Source organism: Vigna unguiculata, unplaced genomic scaffold (genome assembly GCF_037176805.1).
Source record: "Vigna unguiculata cultivar grain cowpea cultivar isolate G323 ecotype 2 unplaced genomic scaffold, ASM3717680v1 ptg000238l, whole genome shotgun sequence".
In the NCBI taxonomy this organism is placed as follows: domain Eukaryota; kingdom Viridiplantae; phylum Streptophyta; class Magnoliopsida; order Fabales; family Fabaceae; genus Vigna; species Vigna unguiculata.
The window spans coordinates 7,501-26,753 of NW_028196875.1; the positions used below are offsets into that span (position 1 = coordinate 7,501).

General features: G+C 33.8%; 4 non-coding genes across 4 annotated transcripts; 3 read left to right on the top strand and 1 right to left on the bottom strand.

Moving 5' to 3' along the window:
• Nucleotides 1-814: 814 nt before the first annotated feature.
• TRNAG-GCC (transfer RNA glycine (anticodon GCC)) lies at nt 815-885 on the top strand. Its single transcript has one exon. It is a non-coding gene; the product is annotated as a tRNA-Gly (tRNA).
• Nucleotides 886-9,108: 8,223 nt separating this feature from the next.
• Nucleotides 9,109-9,196, top strand: TRNAS-GGA (transfer RNA serine (anticodon GGA)). Its single transcript has one exon. It is a non-coding gene; the product is annotated as a tRNA-Ser (tRNA).
• Nucleotides 9,197-10,301: 1,105 nt separating this feature from the next.
• Nucleotides 10,302-10,374, bottom strand: TRNAT-UGU (transfer RNA threonine (anticodon UGU)). The gene has a single exon. It is a non-coding gene; the product is annotated as a tRNA-Thr (tRNA).
• A 1,836-nt stretch (nt 10,375-12,210) lies between these two features.
• TRNAF-GAA (transfer RNA phenylalanine (anticodon GAA)) lies at nt 12,211-12,283 on the top strand. Its single transcript has one exon. It is a non-coding gene; the product is annotated as a tRNA-Phe (tRNA).
• The last annotated feature ends 6,970 nt before the right edge of the window (nt 12,284-19,253 follow it).

Here is a 19,253-nt window from a genome sequence, read left to right on the forward strand (position 1 = left end):
TTGCTATTTCATTTATTTTATTGATTAGTGTACCTGTTGTATTTGCTTCTCCTGAAGGTTGGTCAAATAACAAAAATGTTCTATTTTCCGGTACATCATTATGGATTGGATTAGTGTTTCTAGTGGGTATTCTTAATTCTCTCATTTCTTGAAGTTCTTTTTATTCTAGATTAAAAATGAAATGACCCCTCCCTCAGAATTCTTTCGGATTGTCAGCCATAAAGGGAATAGATCAGTTCCTAAAAAAAAAAAGAAAACTATAACACATTACATTCTAAGGGGGAGTAAACTTCTTCTATTGGAAAAATCTTATATCTTATACTTATATGGTGGTACATTGTGAAACTAAAAGAAATAAAATAGAAAAAATGAACTATAAAAATTTGAATTTCATTTGAATATTCTATTCATATTAATATGATATGAATAGAATATTCAAATGAAATACTATAAATCTATTTATACGTCGTCTAGTATTTAATAATATAGAATATCTATCTGTATCTCTATATAGATAAATATAATTTTTTATTAATAGGAACTTACTTTTTTAAGAAAAAAGTAAATCAAAATATTCGATAGAATGATAATTTCAATTCAATTATATAGATATATAGAAAAAAACCATATATAATAATAGAAATGTAATAATAGAAATGGGAATTCTTGATAAAAATGAATAGTAATAGAAAATATTTTATTTGGGAGACAATATCTATTATCTAAATTTCTTTTTCATTATCCCTATATCCCTATATAGAATATCAGGCCCATCTCTGTATAAATAGAATCGCATATCAAGTACAATGAAAACGCGGATATAGTCGAATGGTAAAATTTCTCTTTGCCAAGGAGAAGACGCGGGTTCGATTCCCGCTATCCGCCCTATGTATTTAATAGTCATAGTATGAAAAATGCCATAGAATTTACTGCGTATAATGCCCTTCTTCTTGAAACCTTGTTTTTTTATCAAATTCAAAAAGTTGCGGAGACGGGATTTGAACCCGTAACCTCAAGGTTATGAGCCTTGCGAGCTACCAAGTTGCTCTACTCCGCGATAAAGAAAAGAATTGATAACTAATGAACAAAAACAAAGATGGAATGCGTCCCTTTACCATATCTATATAAATAGAATAAACCATTTATACATAACGGTAAAGGGACCCTCCTATGATCGCTGATAATAAAATGAAAAAAATGAAGATAATTGGAAATCCTTACCAACTGGATCTTGTTGCACCCGGCAAGAAACATGCATGAACCATTTCCCGAAGTATGTGTCCAGATAATCCAAAGTCTCGATAATTAGCTCTCGGTCTTCCGGTCGAAAAACAACGTCGATGAAGACGTATAGGTGCACTATTACGCGGTAGTGATTCTAATTTTCCATGAATTTCCCATTTCTCACTTAACGACGGAACTTTGCTTATTTCTTTTTTTGAGGATCGGCGAATCAAATGATATTTCTGTTCCAATTTTTGTCTCTTCTTTTCCCTCTGAATAACACTTTTCCTTGCCATAATGGTTAATTTGCTATTAGCATCAATGATAGAAGTCGGATCCTAGATGTATAAGTGGCTTCTCTTCCCTATAGAAGGAAATGAGATTCTTGCCAGATATATATAATAAAGAATTCAATTAACCGAATTTGCCCGATGTAGAGGCAATTAAGAAGGCTGCATAAGTAAATATATAACCTACGGAAAAGTGGGCTAGTCCAACCAATCTTGCTTGCACAATGGAAAGAGCCACTGGTTTATCTCTCCATCGAATCAAATTAGCCAAAGGTGTACGTTCATGAGCCCATGCCAAAGTTTCAATCAATTCCTGCCAATATCCGCGCCAAGAAATTAAGAACATAAATCCAGTAGCCCAAACAAGATGTCCAAACAAGAACATCCATGCCCAGACTGATAAACTATTCATACCAAAAGGGTTATATCCATTGATAAGTTGTGAAGAGTTCAACCATAGATAATCTCTTAACCATCCCATCAAATAGGTAGAAGATTCATTAAACTGTGAAATATTACCCTGCCATAGTGTAATGTGTTTCCAATGCCAATAAAAAGTAACCCATCCAATGGTATTTAACATCCAGAAAACTGCCAAATAAAATGCGTCCCAAGCGGAAATATCACAAGTTCCGCCTCGTCCCGGGCCATCACAAGGAAAACTATAACCAAAATCTTTTTTATCAGGCATTAACTTAGAACCACGCGCATCCAAAGCACCTTTTACTAAAATCAAAGTAGTTGTATGTAAACCAAGAGCAATAGCATGATGAACCAAGAAGTCTCCAGGCCCTATTGTTAAGAATAGAGAATTACTATTCTCATTTACAGCGTTTAACCAACCAGGCAACCATATGCTTCGTCCCGCATTGAACGCCGGACTGTTCGTTGAAGATAAAAGTATATCGAACCCATAGGAAGTTTTACCATGAGCAGATTGTATCCATTGGGCAAATATAGGTTCAATCAAAATTTGTTTCTCCGGAGTACCAAAAGCAAGCATGACATCGTTATGGACATAAAGTCCCAGAGTATGGAACCCCAGAAAGAGGCTAGCCCAACTTAAGTGGGATATGATAGCTTCTTTATGGTCTAACATTCTTGCCAAGACATTATCTTGATTCTGCTCTGGATTATAATCTCTAATAAAAAAGATAGCTCCATGAGCAAAAGCCCCTGTCATAATGAAGCCTGCTATATATTGATGATGAGTATATAAGGCAGCTTGAGTAGTAAAGTCTTGCGCTATAAACGCATAAGCAGGTAAAGAGTACATGTGTTGTGCTACCAAGGAAGTAATAACCCCTAAAGAGGCTAGAGCAAGACCTAATTGAAAATGAATTGAATTATTGATTGTATCATAAAGACCCTTATGCCCACGCCCCAATCTACCCCCCGGAGGAGTATGTGCTTCTAAAAGATCTTTAATACTGTGACCAATCCCGAAATTAGTTCTATACATATGGCCAGCAACTAGAAAAATAAACGCAATAGCCAAATGATGGTGTGCAATATCAGTTAACCATAAACTTTGAGTTTGCGGATGAAATCCTCCGAGAAGTGTTAGAATAGCAGTTCCTGCTCCTTGAGGGGTACCAAATATATGATTATTGGAATCTGGGTTTTGAGCATAAAGATTCCACTGACCTGTAAAAAATGGACCTAATCCCTCGGGGTGCGGCAAGATATCTAATAAATTGTTCCATCGAACGGATTCCCCCCTGGACCCCGGAATAGCAACATGAACTAAATGCCCTGTCCAAGCCAAGGAACTTACTCCGAATAGTCCTGACAAATGATGATTGAGGCGGGATTCGGCATTTTTAAACCACGAAACACTCGGTTTCCATTTTGGTTGTAGGTGTAACCAACCTGCTATTAAAGATATAATAGAAAGTATTAATAGAAAAATAGCTCCAGTATAAAGATCCCCATTAGTACGTAAACCGATTGTATACCACCACTGATAAACACCAGAATAGGCTATATTAACAGGACCTAGAGCACCCCCTCGAGTAAAAGCTTCTACAGCTGGTTGACCAAAATGAGGATCCCAAATTGCATGAGCAATAGGTCTTACATGTAAAGGATCCTGTACCCATGTCTCAAAATTACCTTGCCAAGCTACATGAAAGAGATTCCCGGAAGTCCACAGAAAAATGATTGCTAATTGCCCGAAATGAGAAGCAAAAATATTCTGATAAAGACGTTCCTCAGTAATATCATCATGACTTTCGAAGTCATGTGCGGTAGCAATACCAAACCAAATACGACGAGTAGTGGGGTCTTGAGCTAAGCCTTGACTAAAGCTTGGAAATCTTAATGCCATAATGATTTTCAAATCCTCCTAGCTATTATCCTACTGCAATAATTCTTGCTAAGAAGAATGCCCATGTTGTGGCAATTCCACCTAGAAGGTAATGTGTTACTCCTACAGCACGTCCTTGTACAATGCTCAAGGCTCTGGGCTGAGTAGCAGGAGCAACTTTTAATTTATTATGAGCCCAAACAATGGATTCAATAAGTTCTTGCCAATAACCACGCCCGCTGAATAGAAACATTAAACTAAAAGCCCATACAAAATGTGCACCCAAGAAAAAAAGACCATATGCAGATAATGAAGAACCATAAGACTGAATTACCTGGGATGCCTGCGCCCATAAGAAATCACGAAGCCACCCATTAATGGTAATGGAACTCTGCGCAAAATTTCCTCCTGTGATATGAGTTACTATCCCTTGATCACTTATACTACCCCAAACATCTGACTGCATTTTCCAACTGAAATGGAATATAACTACGGAAATTGAATTGTACATCCAAAATAGTCCTAAGAAGACATGATCCCAAGCGGATACTTGGCATGTCCCCCCTCTTCCAGGTCCATCACAAGGGAAACGAAAACCTAGATTTGCTTTATCCGGTATCAATCGTGAACTACGAGCAAATAGAACACCCTTTAAGAGTATCAATACTGTTACATGAATTGTAAATGCATGAATATGATGGACCAAAAAATCCGCAGTTCCTAAAGGAATAGGTAACAAAGCAACTTTACCGCCCACTGCTACTAAATTTTCACCTCCCCAAGTCAAACTGGTACTTGTTGCTGCACCTGGGGCTGTTGTGCCAGGTGCTAAAGCGTGGGTATTTTGTATCCATTGAGCAAAGATCGGCTGTAATTGTATAGCAGTATCTGAAAACATATCTTGAGGGCGCCCTAATGCGCTCATGGTATCATTATGAATATACAAACCAAAACTGTGAAAACCTAAAAAGATACATACCCAGTTAAGATGTGATATGATTGAATCACGATGTCTAAGGACACGATCTAATAGATCGTTGTATCGAATAGTCGGATCATAATCTCTTACCATAAAAATCGCTGCATGCGCAGCAGCACCGACTATGAGAAATCCACCAATCCACATGTGATGTGTAAACAATGACAGTTGTGTACCATAGTCAGTAGCTAGGTATGGATAAGGAGGCATAGAATACATATGGTGAGCTACAACAATGGTCAAAGAGCCTAACATAGCTAGATTAATAGATAATTGAGCATGCCATGACGTTGTTAGAATCTCATATATACCTTTATGACCCTGGCCTGTAAATGGACCTTTATGTGCCTCTAAAATGTCTTTTATATTGTGACCAATACCCCAGTTGGTCCTATACATGTGACCCGCTATCAAGAAAAGAATTGCAATAGCTAAATGATGGTGTATAATATCGGTCAGCCATAAACCTCCAGTTACTGGATCTAATCCTCCACGAAAAGTAAGAAATTCTCCGTATTTTGACCAATTCAAGGTAAAAAATGGGGTTGCTCCCTCGGAAAAACTCGGATAAAGTTGAGCCAAAAGATCCCGATTTAGGATAAATTCATGAGGAAGTGGTATCTCTTTGGGATCTACTGCAGCATTTAGAAATTGGTTAATCGGTAAAGATACATGTATTTGATGTCCTGCCCAAGAAAGAGACCCCAACCCTAGGAGCCCTGTCAAATGGTGATTCAACATAGATTCTACATCTTGGAACCAAGCCAATTTTGGAGCAGCTTTGTGATAATGAAACCAACCAGCAAAAAGCATTAAGGCTGCAAAGACCAATGCACCAATTGCAGTACAATAGAGTTGTAATTCATTAGTTATTCCAGATGCTCTCCAAATCTGAAAAAAACCAGAGGTTATTTGTATTCCTCGGAACCCCCCCCCTACATCACCATTCAATATTTCTTGACCCACTATTGGCCAAACCACCTGAGCACTAGGCCTAATGTGAGTAGGATCACTTAACCATGCCTCATAATTGGAAAAACGAGCACCATGAAAATACATGCCACTCAGCCAAAGAAAGATGATAGAGAGTTGGCCAAAATGCGCACTAAAAACTTTTCGGGAAATCTCCTCTAAATCATTAGTATGGCTATCAAAATCATGAGCGTCAGCATGTAGGTTCCAGATCCAAGTAGTAGTATCTGGTCCCTTAGCTATTGTTCTTGAGAAATGACCAGGTTTTGCCCATTCCTCAAAAGAAGTTTTTATAGGATCCCTATCTACCAAAATTTTAACTTCTGGTTCCGGTGAACGAATAATCATTGAGTCCTCCTCTTTCCAGACAACACATACAAAGAGACCTGCCAACATAAAACAGAATTAGTGAACTTATTAGAGATGTTTCTATTGAGTTTTGTTCTCTCCTATCTCTCATGTATTGGATATCTTAGTAAATTTCATTTCTTTAGTTTTTCACTAGAACAATTATGATCTCGAAGTCAATTCGGGGCAAGTGTTCGAATCTATTATGACATAAGAGTGAGGCGCTCAACGGACCTATTTTAATCTTCTAAGACCTTTTTGGGAACTCTGAATGGAAGTTCAATAATTTTTCGTGCAGCCTAATCAAATGTATTCAGATTTTATTCTAATTCTATTCCTTAGATTTTATTTTTTTTTTTAGATAAAGTATAAGTATGTACTCTATTTCAAATTGAGCAGGCATTAGCATTCATTATTAGGCAATATACCTATATTTTATTTCTTTTTTTGAAGGTCTCTTTTCTTAATTTGATTGAATATTAGTTTAAATAACAGAAAAAAGGAGAAAATTATCTACTGTATCCACATCTCGTTTATTTCTATGAAATACTAGACAAAATCGAACAAAATTAGAAGGGATATATTTAAATTATGTGATTGGTCGTTCCTATAGAAATGATTTTTGAATTTGATAGGGACAAGAAACAAGAATTTATAACAATATATATTTATCTATCTATATCTTTATATAGATAGATAAATATATAAGAAAAAAAAGAAACAGAGTGTTCTTATTCAAAACGCCCTGTGATCTTCAACCAATTCTGTGCTGCAATATAATTACCGGGGGTGAGAGCTATAGCTTGTTTCCAATATTCAGCGGCTTGATTAAACCAAGACTCCGCAACTTCTGAGTCTCCCTGCCGAATGGCCTGTTCTCCTCGGTCGAAATAGGTGAGTCAATTCCTTTCCTTAGAACCGTACTTGAGAATTTCCTGACTCATACGGCTCAGTAGTCAATTCTTTTTTTGTTCTATTATCTTGAAGTTAACTAAAAGAAAAAAAGAAATTATTAATATGAGTTTCAAACTTTCATTTTTACTAATAAATAAAGAATTTCAAAGAATTTCATCTTTTTTTTTAGTTTTATCTTTTCTCCTACCTTCAGAAAAGGGAATCAAGCATTGGCATTAACGCCCTAATTCTAATTTTCTGAAAGGTAACTATCTCGATTTTATATATCATATACAAAAATATATGATAGATTCATTTCTATAGAATCTTGGTAAAAGTTTTTTCTTTCTTATCTTATAAGTTCTTATAAGTAAAGAGAAAATACTTTCTATCTTTGGGATTTGATACTACACCGCTGCTCAAAATACCAGGGGATCCTTTTTATTACATAAGTGGATTCCTGACTTCTTTATTTATCATGAGATAAGGAAGCAGTTTTTATTATATCGATTGAAAACCGTGTTAATTGATCCTTACGATGCTTCCTTTATCAATTAGATCTTTTATCCATAGAAAAAGAGGGTATCTAGACATATCGATTTCTTCATATTTTTACTTCTATGAAGTTTCTTTGCTACAGCTGATAAAAATCGTTGTTTTGAACGATATATATATGTAGAAAGCCTTTCTTATTTATAATTATTTATATTTCTATATTTCTTATATTAAAATTTGTGGATTTGCTTGTTCTTTTCTTTTTTCTTTCTATAGTGGAGATAGTCGCACGTAATGACAGATCACGGCCATATTATTAAAAGCTTGGGGTAAAAATGGGTTTCGTTCGAGCGCCCGAAAATAATATTCCAAAGCTTTAGTATGTTCTCCGTTACTTGTGTGAATAAGGCCTATGTTATAAAGTATATAACTTCGATCATAGGGATCAATTTCCAGTCGCATAGCCTCATAATAATTCTGTAAAGCTTCTGCATAATTTCCTTCAGATTGAGCTGACATCCGTTACGGTCGTCATTCGGTTCAAAGAATCTCCGCTCCAGAACTGTACGTGAGATTTTCATCTCATACGGCTCCCCCCTTATGTGTGTAATGAGAAAAATCCATCAAATCAAAAAATATTCCAGTATTCTCATTCTCAACTGAACAGAGCTAGTGTTTTTACAATAAATCTCTAGCCAACCTTCCTGTCAAAAATTATTTCTTAACATTAAGTATGTAGGTACTTGATAAAAAAAAATAAGAACTTCAACAATTTCTTTGTCCTCTACGCTGCTTAATTTCCTGGAATTAGTCACCTCAATAATCTTCGATGGTTCTATGGGTATCCAAAATATGAACGAGATGGATATTTATTGTCCCAACCATTCCTGTTAGTCCCAATCTCGATAAGCCATGGATATAGATAGATACAAAGTTTTCGTGTCCTTGATTCCCAAGCGTAGTGCTTCTTTCCCAATGTTGCCTATCAGTACTAGTAATTTGGGGTTGACCTAACCCCATAAGTATAGGTATAACCTTTCGCTTAATACTAGAAACCTAAAATTCAAGCATATAAGGCTTCATTAATCGAGGATACACGACAGAAGGAATTAATCCTTTTATTTACAAATTTCACCTTCAACACGCGTGGGGTTTTTCCATTCCATTTTTTTTTGACCGAAATCGGTCAAAAAAAATGGAATCAAATCACACCATCTCTGTAATAAGTGAATGCCCTTTTTTCTCCTGAAGTTGTCGGAATTATTCGTAATAAGATATTGGCTACAATTGAAAAGGTCTTATCTATAAAATTTTCATTTATCCGAGATCTAGGCATAGGTAGAAATCCATTCTATAATTTAATTAATCATGGTGTGAGAAATCAATCCCACAAATAAAGGAATTGTATAATTATAATACAGTGCGAAATAACGTAAAAATGAACTCATCAATCAAATTTGTTTATCCTAAGACCTTGTAGGAGGTTTTTTTTTAATTTTACTTTGTATTTTTATAGTTTGAATAGGTTTTATGCATTTATGAAAAATAGGATTGATTCACTATTCAACATTCAACCGGTTTCTGGGCATCATTATATAGGAGAGATGGCCGAGTGGTTCAAGGCGTAGCATTGGAACTGCTATGTAGGCTTTTTGTTTACCGGGGGTTCGAATCCCTCTCTTTCCGAATCTTTACCAAATTCATCAATATTACTCATCCCAATGCATACCATTATTTCATATTTCAAATTTGTTTGTTGATATGGACAACTTTATATTCCTCATTTTTCGGTAATACAAAAAATAGTGGATAACGGGTGGGCAAGGAATAAAAATTTTCGCATATCCATGTCTATGATATATGAATAGCAGAAAATCCTTGTAAAAAAAACTCTTGTTATTTTAGTTAAGTTTAAGTTTGACGAGAATAATATTCTACAACCAGTAATTCATTTATTTTCAAACCAACCCATTTATTATCTATTATTTGATTAATTAAACCTTTATATTGGAAAGGGTGAACAGTCAAATGATTTGGCAATTTCTCATGGGGGGCTGAATCAAAATAATTTTGAATAAGAGTTTTAGATTTTTGTTCATCCTTTGCTGTAATAATATCTTGAGGTTTACAACGATAACTTGGTATATCCACTATACGACCATTAACTAAAACATGTCTATGGTTTATAAATTGGCGGGCTTGAGGAATAGTCGCAGCCATACCCAATCGAAAAAGTATGTTATCCAAGCGCATTTCAAGTAGTTGTAATAAAACCTGACCAGTTGATCCTTTAGCTTTTCCGGAGATACGAACGTATTTAAGCAATTGTCGTTCTGTAAGACCATAATGAAAACGCAATTTTTGTTTTTCTTCTAAACGAATACGATATTGAGATTTTTTACTGAAGCGCAATTGATTTCGAAATTCGTTTTTGACTGTTGGCCTTTTACTAGTAAGTCCTGGTAAATATCCTAGACGACGTATTTTTTTGAAACGAGGTCCTCTGTAACGTGACATAAAAACTCCTTTTTTAAAATGAAAAATCTTATAAATCGAAATGAAAACTAAACGAAATGAAAAATATTATAGAATTCTAAATGAAGCGAAATCTACTAAAGTTTTATAGTACAAAGAAGAATTAGATGAATTTTATCAATATCCGAATTTATTGTATATAAAAGAATACAAAAAAGTAGGTTAATTTCTTGATTTCTTCCGCAGAGATCGAACTCTCCCAATTTTTTATTTCTAAAAAAGATATTATCAATTATGTAAAAAACAAATAGAGAAAAGCCGGTTATCGGATTCGAACCGATGACCATCGCATTACAAATGCGATGCTCTAACCTCTGAGCTAAACCGGCTAATGTAAACGAAATATACATATGCAGAAGAATTGAATGGGATCTTAGTTATCAATTTTTAGTTATTTATAACAAAATTCAAATTAATACAAACATCAAAAATAGAGAAAGAAAATATAGAAAATCAAACCCAATTTTTATTATTTCTATTATTTATTTTATCTGATAACATAAAGTGCAAGATAATAATTAATATTATATTAATATAATTTATTTAATATAATTTATTTCGATCTACTATTCTAGATATATATTATTAAATTGATTTCTTTCAAAAAGATTATTTATTAGTACTTAAAGTAAATTTGAATAAATATAAATTTTAGTAAATATTTATTAAGGAATTCCATATTTCTAAGTAAATGTCTAATTCTATATTATATTCAATTAAAAGAATGGTTTTTTTTAGCCACTAGATTCGTTTTAGTTATATAAATTGTATATGAATAAATGGATTGTTTATTTTCTTTTTTTTTTTAAGCAAAAACAAAAAAAAAAAAAGAATCGACCATTCGAGTATTCTAAATTGTATGAAAAAAGAAGATAAGTAGGTACATAGAAGATAAGTAGATATGTGGTCTATATCTGTGTATATTGAATTGTTAATATATAGATATTAGAATTAGTTCTGATTCAAACAAATAAAGGTATCCAATATAGATGAAATAAAATCTATAAAATTGGAGAAAGGGGTTTTTAATATTTAATAAAATAATATGTATTTAATGAATTCAAAAGTTCCCGCATAATTCTCATAATAGAAATGAAAAAAAAAGCATTCTATTATAATCAGATTCAAATAAAAAAAAAGATGGGGATATGGCGAAATTGGTAGACGCTACGGACTTAATTGGATTGAGTTTTGGTATGGAAACTTACCAAGTAATAATTTTCAAATTCAGAGAAACCCTGGAATTCACAATGGGCAATCCTGAGCCAAATCCTGTTTTCTGAAAACAAATAAAAATTCAGAAAGTGATAATAAAAAAGGGATAGGTGCAGAGACTCTATGGAAGCTGTTCTAACAAACGAAATTGACGACTTTTTTTATTGCATTAGTAAAAGAATCCTTTCACCAAAATTACAGGAATGGATCAAAGATAAACATTTAGAAACATATATATATACTGAAATACTCTTTCAATTTGTTACTTTTTATTTTATTATTGAAGATCTATTTGTGATAAAAATATTCACAAATGAAAAATGTGAATCAAATCAATTCGAAGTTGAAGAAAAGATGGAATATTTATTGATGAAATTATTCACTTCATCATAATCGGCTAAAACCCTTGAAGAACTGATAAATCAGATGAGAATAAAGATAGAGTCCTATTCTACATGTCAATACCGACAACAATGAAATTGAAAGTAAGAGGAAAATCCGTCGACTTAAGAAATCATGAGGGTTCAAGTCCCTCTATCCCCAAAAATACTTTTTCATTTTCTAATTTTTTTCCTATATCCTCTCTATCTTGAAGTCCTTATTTATGTGTTTTATTCGATTTATTATTTCCCAACGAAATTGGAATTTTTATTTTCATCAATTTCCTATCTATCATAATTTTCTTATCTATCATAATGACAAGGGACGAGTTTTGGAATAGATATAAATATATATGTGAAACACATAGAATTTTTTTTAATCAGAAATGTATAAATTAATATCTTATTTTTTAGCAAGGAATTTTCATATGCGTAATTAACGATTAACAATAAAAAATAATTATTACTGCGGAAACTCACTTACAAACTTTTTTTTTACTTAGTTGATATAGATTCATTAACATAGATTTTAAAAATCTTTTAAAATCAAAGTATTAAGCTTCAAGAATGGTCGGGATAGCTCAGTTGGTAGAGCAGAGGACTGAAAATCCTCGTGTCACCAGTTCAAATCTGGTTCCTGACACAAGATTCATTTGTATGAGTATCTATCCCCCATATTCATTTTAATGAATATGGGGGATAGATACTCATACAAATTTGTGTTCTTCTAGATTCTGATACATAACATATTTCTTTGATCTATTTAGGTATCTGTAGATATACTTTTCCTAGATGATTAAAGAATAGATGCAATTTTTTATTAGGTATATTCGCTTATCTATAGTATCTATATATATATAGATATAGATATATAGATAATGAATTCTTTATCTATTTTTTTCCTTTTTTTTCTGCGATACAAAAAAAGGTTTCTATTTCCATAATATTCGAGTGGTTTAATTAGTTGGTTAAAAGACCTAAAAGTCGAAGTTCTGGGGTGGAGTGAGAATATTAAGAATTCATCTGAGAAGGATTACCAAAATAGAATCGAGCCCTTTTCTTTGTGTTTTTTTTTTCGTGGCCGTATAATTGATGGTGATGTGCACGTTATATAGTTTATTATAAAGATAAAGAATTAGTTTATTATAAAGATAAAGAATTTTTGCAGTTCATCCTATTTCTTTTATTGGCTTGGCTGATAAGAACTCAGTATTGTTTTTGTTTTAGAATCTTAAGAAACTCCTATCCATCCTATTTTAAACCCTATAATTATTCATTCTATTATTTCTGAATTTTGTGATTTCTCACATAATAATATCTGAATGCAACTTCCATTACTCTGCCTGATTTAATGTCAATCAATTATTTTGTCTGATCTATAACAGAATGTACTTATATTCTTTGACTGGGGTTGCAGAAGTTTGGATTAGTTTATTATTTTTATCATTTAGTGAGCATCTTGTATTTCATAAAAATTTGGAGCAATATAATCTTTACGCAAAGGCCATCCTATCCAATTTTCGGGCATTAAAATACGTCTTAGACGCGGATGACTATCATAAGAGATTCCCAACATATCATAAGATTCCTTTTCTTGAAAATCCGCACTTTTCCAAACCCAAAAAATCGAAGGAATTCTGGGATTTTTTCTTGATACAAATATTTTTATGCATACCTCTTCGGGTTGATTTATACCATACTCTATTCTTGTAAAATGATATACACTAGCTAAGAGTCCTCCGGGTGCTACATCATAGGCACATTGAGAACGTAGATAATTGTAACCATATACATATAAAATGACAGCAATGGAATGCCAATCCTCGGGCTTTATTTGTAAAGTCTCTATTCCTAGGTAATCGAAACCCAAGGATCTATGAATTAGTCCATGTTTGACTAGCCAAGAAGACAAACGACCTTGCATTTTTTGCTTCTCCTAAATTTTTTTTATGAGTTTGGTATTAGTATTTTCTATTACGATGAAATTTTTAAAATACGATGAAATTTTTAAAAAAGGAATTGCTTTTTATTATTGTACTTTAAAAAAATGTGTCAGACGATATCTCTGAAGTAGATGGCGGTTGATAGAAAAATTCTTGACCATAATTGTCAGTATAAGTACTGTATCCAACATGAAACTTATGGTTGGTAGTAAAACATCTATTCTCTCGTTGAAAACTCATTGGATCTTCATATATTTCTCGAGATATTTTCTTACGAAGTTTTGTTATAGCATCTATAATGGCCTCCGGTTTAGGTGGACAGCCCGGCAAATATACATCTACAGGAATTAGCTTATCTACGCCTCGAACAGTACTATAAGAATCGGTACTAAACATCCCCCCCGTAATTGTACAGGCTCCCATAGCAATAACATATTTAGGTTCGGGCATTTGTTCATATAATCGAACTAAAGAAGGGGCCATTTTCATAGTTACAGTGCCCGCTGTTAAAATTAGGTCCGCCTGCCTAGGACTCGATCGTGGTACTAGTCCATAACGATCAAAATCGAATCGTGATCCTATTAATGAAGCAAATTCAATGAAGCAACAACTCGTACCATAAAGAAGCGGCCATAAACTGGATAATCTTGACCAATTTGAAAAATCATTTAATGTCGTTGAAATAACTGAATTTTGGGTTGTTTGATCAAGTAAGGGAAACTCAATGGAATTCATAATTGTCTCAATATTTTTTTTTCTAATTGTCTAAATAGTCAAGAATTAAGACCATTCTAATGCCCCCTTTCGCCATGCATAAACTGAACCAACAATTAGGATAAGCACGAATAAGAAAGCTTCTAAAAATACGGATACCCCTAATACATCGAAACTCATTGCCCATGGATAAAGAAAAACCGTTTCAACATCAAAAACAACAAAAATGAGAGCAAACATATAATAACGGATTCGAAATTGTAACCAAGCATCGCCTATTGGTTCTATTCCGGATTCATAACTAGAAAGTTTTTCCGGTCCCTTGCTAATGGGGGCTAAAATTCCAGAAATTAGAAATGCCAAAATAGGAATCAAACTTGATATTATTAGAAATGCCCAAAAAATATCATATTCGTAAAGAAGAAACATAAAAGTACTCCTCTGAATGTAGAAAATATACCAAATTCATTTTCATTTTTAGTCTAAAGTCTCCATTTTTTTAGACTAGCTGAATATACTAATATTAATATTATTCTATCGAATATGAATATGTTCGAATAGAAAGTTACAAATTGTTTTTTTTTTAGTAATAGTCTTAGTAATGAGATCTATTCGATCCAAAATAGTATTAATATTATTAGTATCTGTAGGAATATTAGGGCTATACGGACTCGAACCGTAGACCTTCTCGGTAAAACAGATCAAACTAATTATTATCTAAATGATTTAAATTGTTTTCAAAACCCAACATGCATTTTTTTTTGCATTGAGCTTTTTCATTAACTGATAAAAATATTAGTTAGTCCACCATCTTTTTTTTTTTTTACAGTAAAGAATAAAGAGATGATTCCCTATGCTCTTCTTTTTTATTTGTATAACAATCAAAGAGCACTACCAAAGTGTTTCAAAGAAGGATTATCTTGACGTAGGTCTGCTTCTGGCCTAGATCAACTTAAGTTAAATGGACTCTTTATCCACCTACTAAAATTAAAATAGAAGATAAGAAATGACACTTCATACACCTTAAAGTTCATAAAATAGGAAGAAAAGATAATCTTTTTTAGGTCCCTATACCCTTTATGTTTAGCATTGACGAGAAATGGGTATTCACCTTATCAATATCTCAAATCAATTATGGATTCGATTTTATGGCTAAACCCTTTGTCAGGCTAGTGTTCTCTTGTTTTGTTCCTTAAAATGGAGTAAGACACCGATTTCTTACTATAAGATAAACTTTTTTAATTACAAGATGAACTCCTCTGAAAAAAAGCATTGGCGCTCGTGTAAACGAGGTGCTCTACCTAACTGAGCTACAGCCCTTGTGTTTTTGATACATATTTTATCATAGTATGAAGATAATTGCTTGTCAAGATGAATATTACATGATCGAATCCCTTGAACGGGGGTTGGTATTGCTTATCAGTAATTTTACATTTATAATCAATTAATCTGATAGATGGGTACTCTTCTTTTTTTTTTTTTGAGGAGGAGTCCTAAATTACCTACTTAACTCAGTGGTTAGAGTATTGCTTTCATACGGCGGGAGTCATTGGTTCAAATCCAATAGTAGGTAAGGTATAGTTATAACTTATTAGATACCTTTGACTGTGGTATCTAATAAGCTTTTCTACTTACTTTTTTCTTCTGACTGTTTCTTTTTTCTTTTTATTGTTTTCGGATATTGGGACGCATCAATTTCAACTTGTTATGAAATAACATTGATAGCCTCTACTCGTGTTCTAGCTCGTCTAAGAGCTAGATTTGCCTCAATTGTTTGTCTCTTGCCTTCAGCCTTATTCAAATTAGTTTCTGCTATTTCAAGAGTTTGCTGTGCTTCTTGTGGATCAATGTCACTACCCTTTTCCGCATCATTTACTAAAACAGTTATCTCATTATTATGTTATTCTAGCAAACCCCCCCATCAGAGCCATTGTTAACCATTGGTCTTTAAGACGTATTCTCAAAATACCTATATCGACAGCTGAGGCAATAGGCGCATGATTAGGTAATACTCCAATTTGTCCGCTATTAGTAGGTAAAATGATTTCCTTCACTTCTGAATCCCAAACAATTCGATTGGGGGTCAATACACAAAGATTTAAAGTCATTTCTTCAAATTGCTCTCCGTTTCTAAGTTCGTAGCCTTCGCAGTAGCTTCATCGATATTACCTACCAAATAAAAGGCTTGTTCAGGAAGACCGTCTAATTCTCCAGAAAGAATCAAATTAAACCCTCTAATTGTTTCTACTAGACCAACATATTTTCCAGCCGAACCGGTAAAAACTTCTGCTACGAAAAAAGGTTGTGATAAGAAACGCTCAATTTTTCGTGCTCTTGCTACGGTTAAGCGATCTTCTTCGGATAATTCGTCCAAGCCAAGGATAGCTATAATGTCTTGAAGTTCTTTGTAACGTTGTAAAGTTTGTTTAACTCGTTGCGCAGTCTCATAATGTTCTTCACCAACGATTCGAGGTTGGAGCATAGTTGAGGTTGAATCTAAAGGATCTACTGCTGGATAGATACCTTTGGCGGCTAATCCTCTTGATAGTACAGTAGTAGCATCTAAATGTGCAAATGTCGTAGCAGGAGCAGGGTCAGTTAAATCGTCGGCAGGTACATAAACTGCTTGAATAGAAGTTATGGACCCTTCTTTGGTAGAAGTGATTCTTTCTTGTAAAGAACCCATTTCAGTACTAAGAGTGGGTTGATAACCCACAGCAGAGGGCATTCGACCCAATAAGGCAGATACTTCAGATCCTGCTTGAACGAAGCGGAAGATATTGTCGATAAATAGAAGTACATCTTGCTCATTGACATCTCGAAAATATTCCGCCATAGTTAGGGCAGTTAAACCAACTCTCATACGAGCTCCGGGTGGTTCATTCATTTGACCATATACTAAAGCTACTTTGGATTCTGCAATATTTTGTTCATTAATTACTCCAGATTCTTTCATTTCCATATAAAGATCATTTCCCTCGCGAGTACGCTCACCTACTCCGCCAAATACAGATACACCTCCATGAGCTTTGGCAATGTTATTGATCAATTCCATAATAAGTACTGTTTTACCCACTCCAGCTCCACCGAAAAGTCCTATTTTTCCTCCACGACGATAAGGAGCTAAAAGATCTACTACTTTTATTCCTGTTTCAAAAATAGATAATTTTGTATCTAATTGTATAAAGGTAGGCGCAGATCTATGAATGGGAGATGTTGTACGAGTATCTACAGGACCTAAATTATCAATCGGCTCTCCAAGCACGTTGAAAATTCGTCCTAGAGTTGCTCCGCCTACTGGAACACTTAGGGGAGTTCCTGTGTCAATAACTTGCATTCCTCTCATTAGACCATCTGTAGCACTCATAGCTACAGCCCTAACTCGATTATTTCCTAATAATTGTTGTACTTCACAAGTCACATTAATTTGTTGACCAACAGTATCTCGACCCTTAACTACCAGAGCATTGTAAATATTAGGCATCTTCCCCGGGGGAAAGGCTACATCTAGTACCGGACCAATTATTTGGTCAATATGTCCCAGATTTTTTTTTTCAATCGAAGAAACTTCAGGACCGGAAGTAGGAGGATTTATTCGCATATCAAAAGCCAATTTTTTTTTCCGAAAAAGTTTTTAAATCAAAAAGAAATGTTCGATAAGAAAGCAAGTTGATCGGTTAATTCAAAAAGAAATAAGAAATGGGAGTTAGTACTCCATTTTTTTGGTACTATTCCATCAATCCTCTTTAACTGTTTACTTACTTATTCAAATTCAATTATTGAATTCTTAAGCTTACTGCAGTTATTTTGAAAATTTCAATTGGATAAAATCTTTCGAAAGTCTTTTCTTTTTTTCTATCATTCTAGAAAATATCATCTATATTCTGTATGGAATTCGAACCTGTACCTTAATTTAGAATTCATTTTTTTTATCATTGGCTTTCGTATTTCCTCAGTAGACAATTTTTTAGACTTACCCTCTGTTTCCCTATTTTTTGACCTCTTTTTTTATTTTCCGGGGAGAAAGCTGCCTATTTTTACATCTAGGATTTACATAGACAACATATATCACTGTCAAGATTAAGAATAAATTATTATTATTATTTAGATTAGATCTTTCGATTTCAAAATTAAAAAATAAGATCAAATTGAAAAAAAAAAAAGATTGGGTTGCGCCATACATAGAAAAGAGTATACAATAATGATGTATTTGACAAATCAAATACCATCGTTTAATTTAATAATAACATAACGAACCTTTGGGATTAATTGATAATAGTAGTTGATTTTTGTAAAAGATTTCATTAACTCCTAAGTCATATCGAGTAGACCTTATTGTTTCAAGAATTCTTAATTCAAGAGTTGTAGGGAGGGATTTATGTCACCACAAACAGAGACTAAAGCAAGTGTTGGGTTCAAAGCTGGTGTTAAAGATTATAAATTGAATTATTATACTCCTGAGTATGAAACCAAAGATACTGATATCTTGGCAGCATTTCGAGTAACTCCTCAACCTGGAGTTCCACCTGAAGAAGCAGGTGCTGCGGTAGCCGCCGAATCTTCTACTGGTACATGGACAACTGTGTGGACCGATGGGCTTACCAGTCTTGATCGTTACAAAGGACGATGCTATCACATCGAACCTGTTGCTGGGGAAGAAAATCAATATATTGCTTACGTAGCTTATCCTTTAGACCTTTTTGAAGAAGGTTCTGTTACTAACATGTTTACTTCTATTGTCGGTAATGTATTTGGGTTCAAGGCACTGCGTGCTCTACGTCTGGAGGATTTGCGAATCCCAACCGCTTATATTAAAACTTTCCAAGGTCCGCCTCACGGCATCCAAGTTGAGAGAGATAAATTGAACAAGTATGGTCGTCCCCTATTAGGATGTACTATTAAACCTAAATTGGGGTTATCCGCTAAGAATTATGGTAGAGCTGTTTATGAATGTCT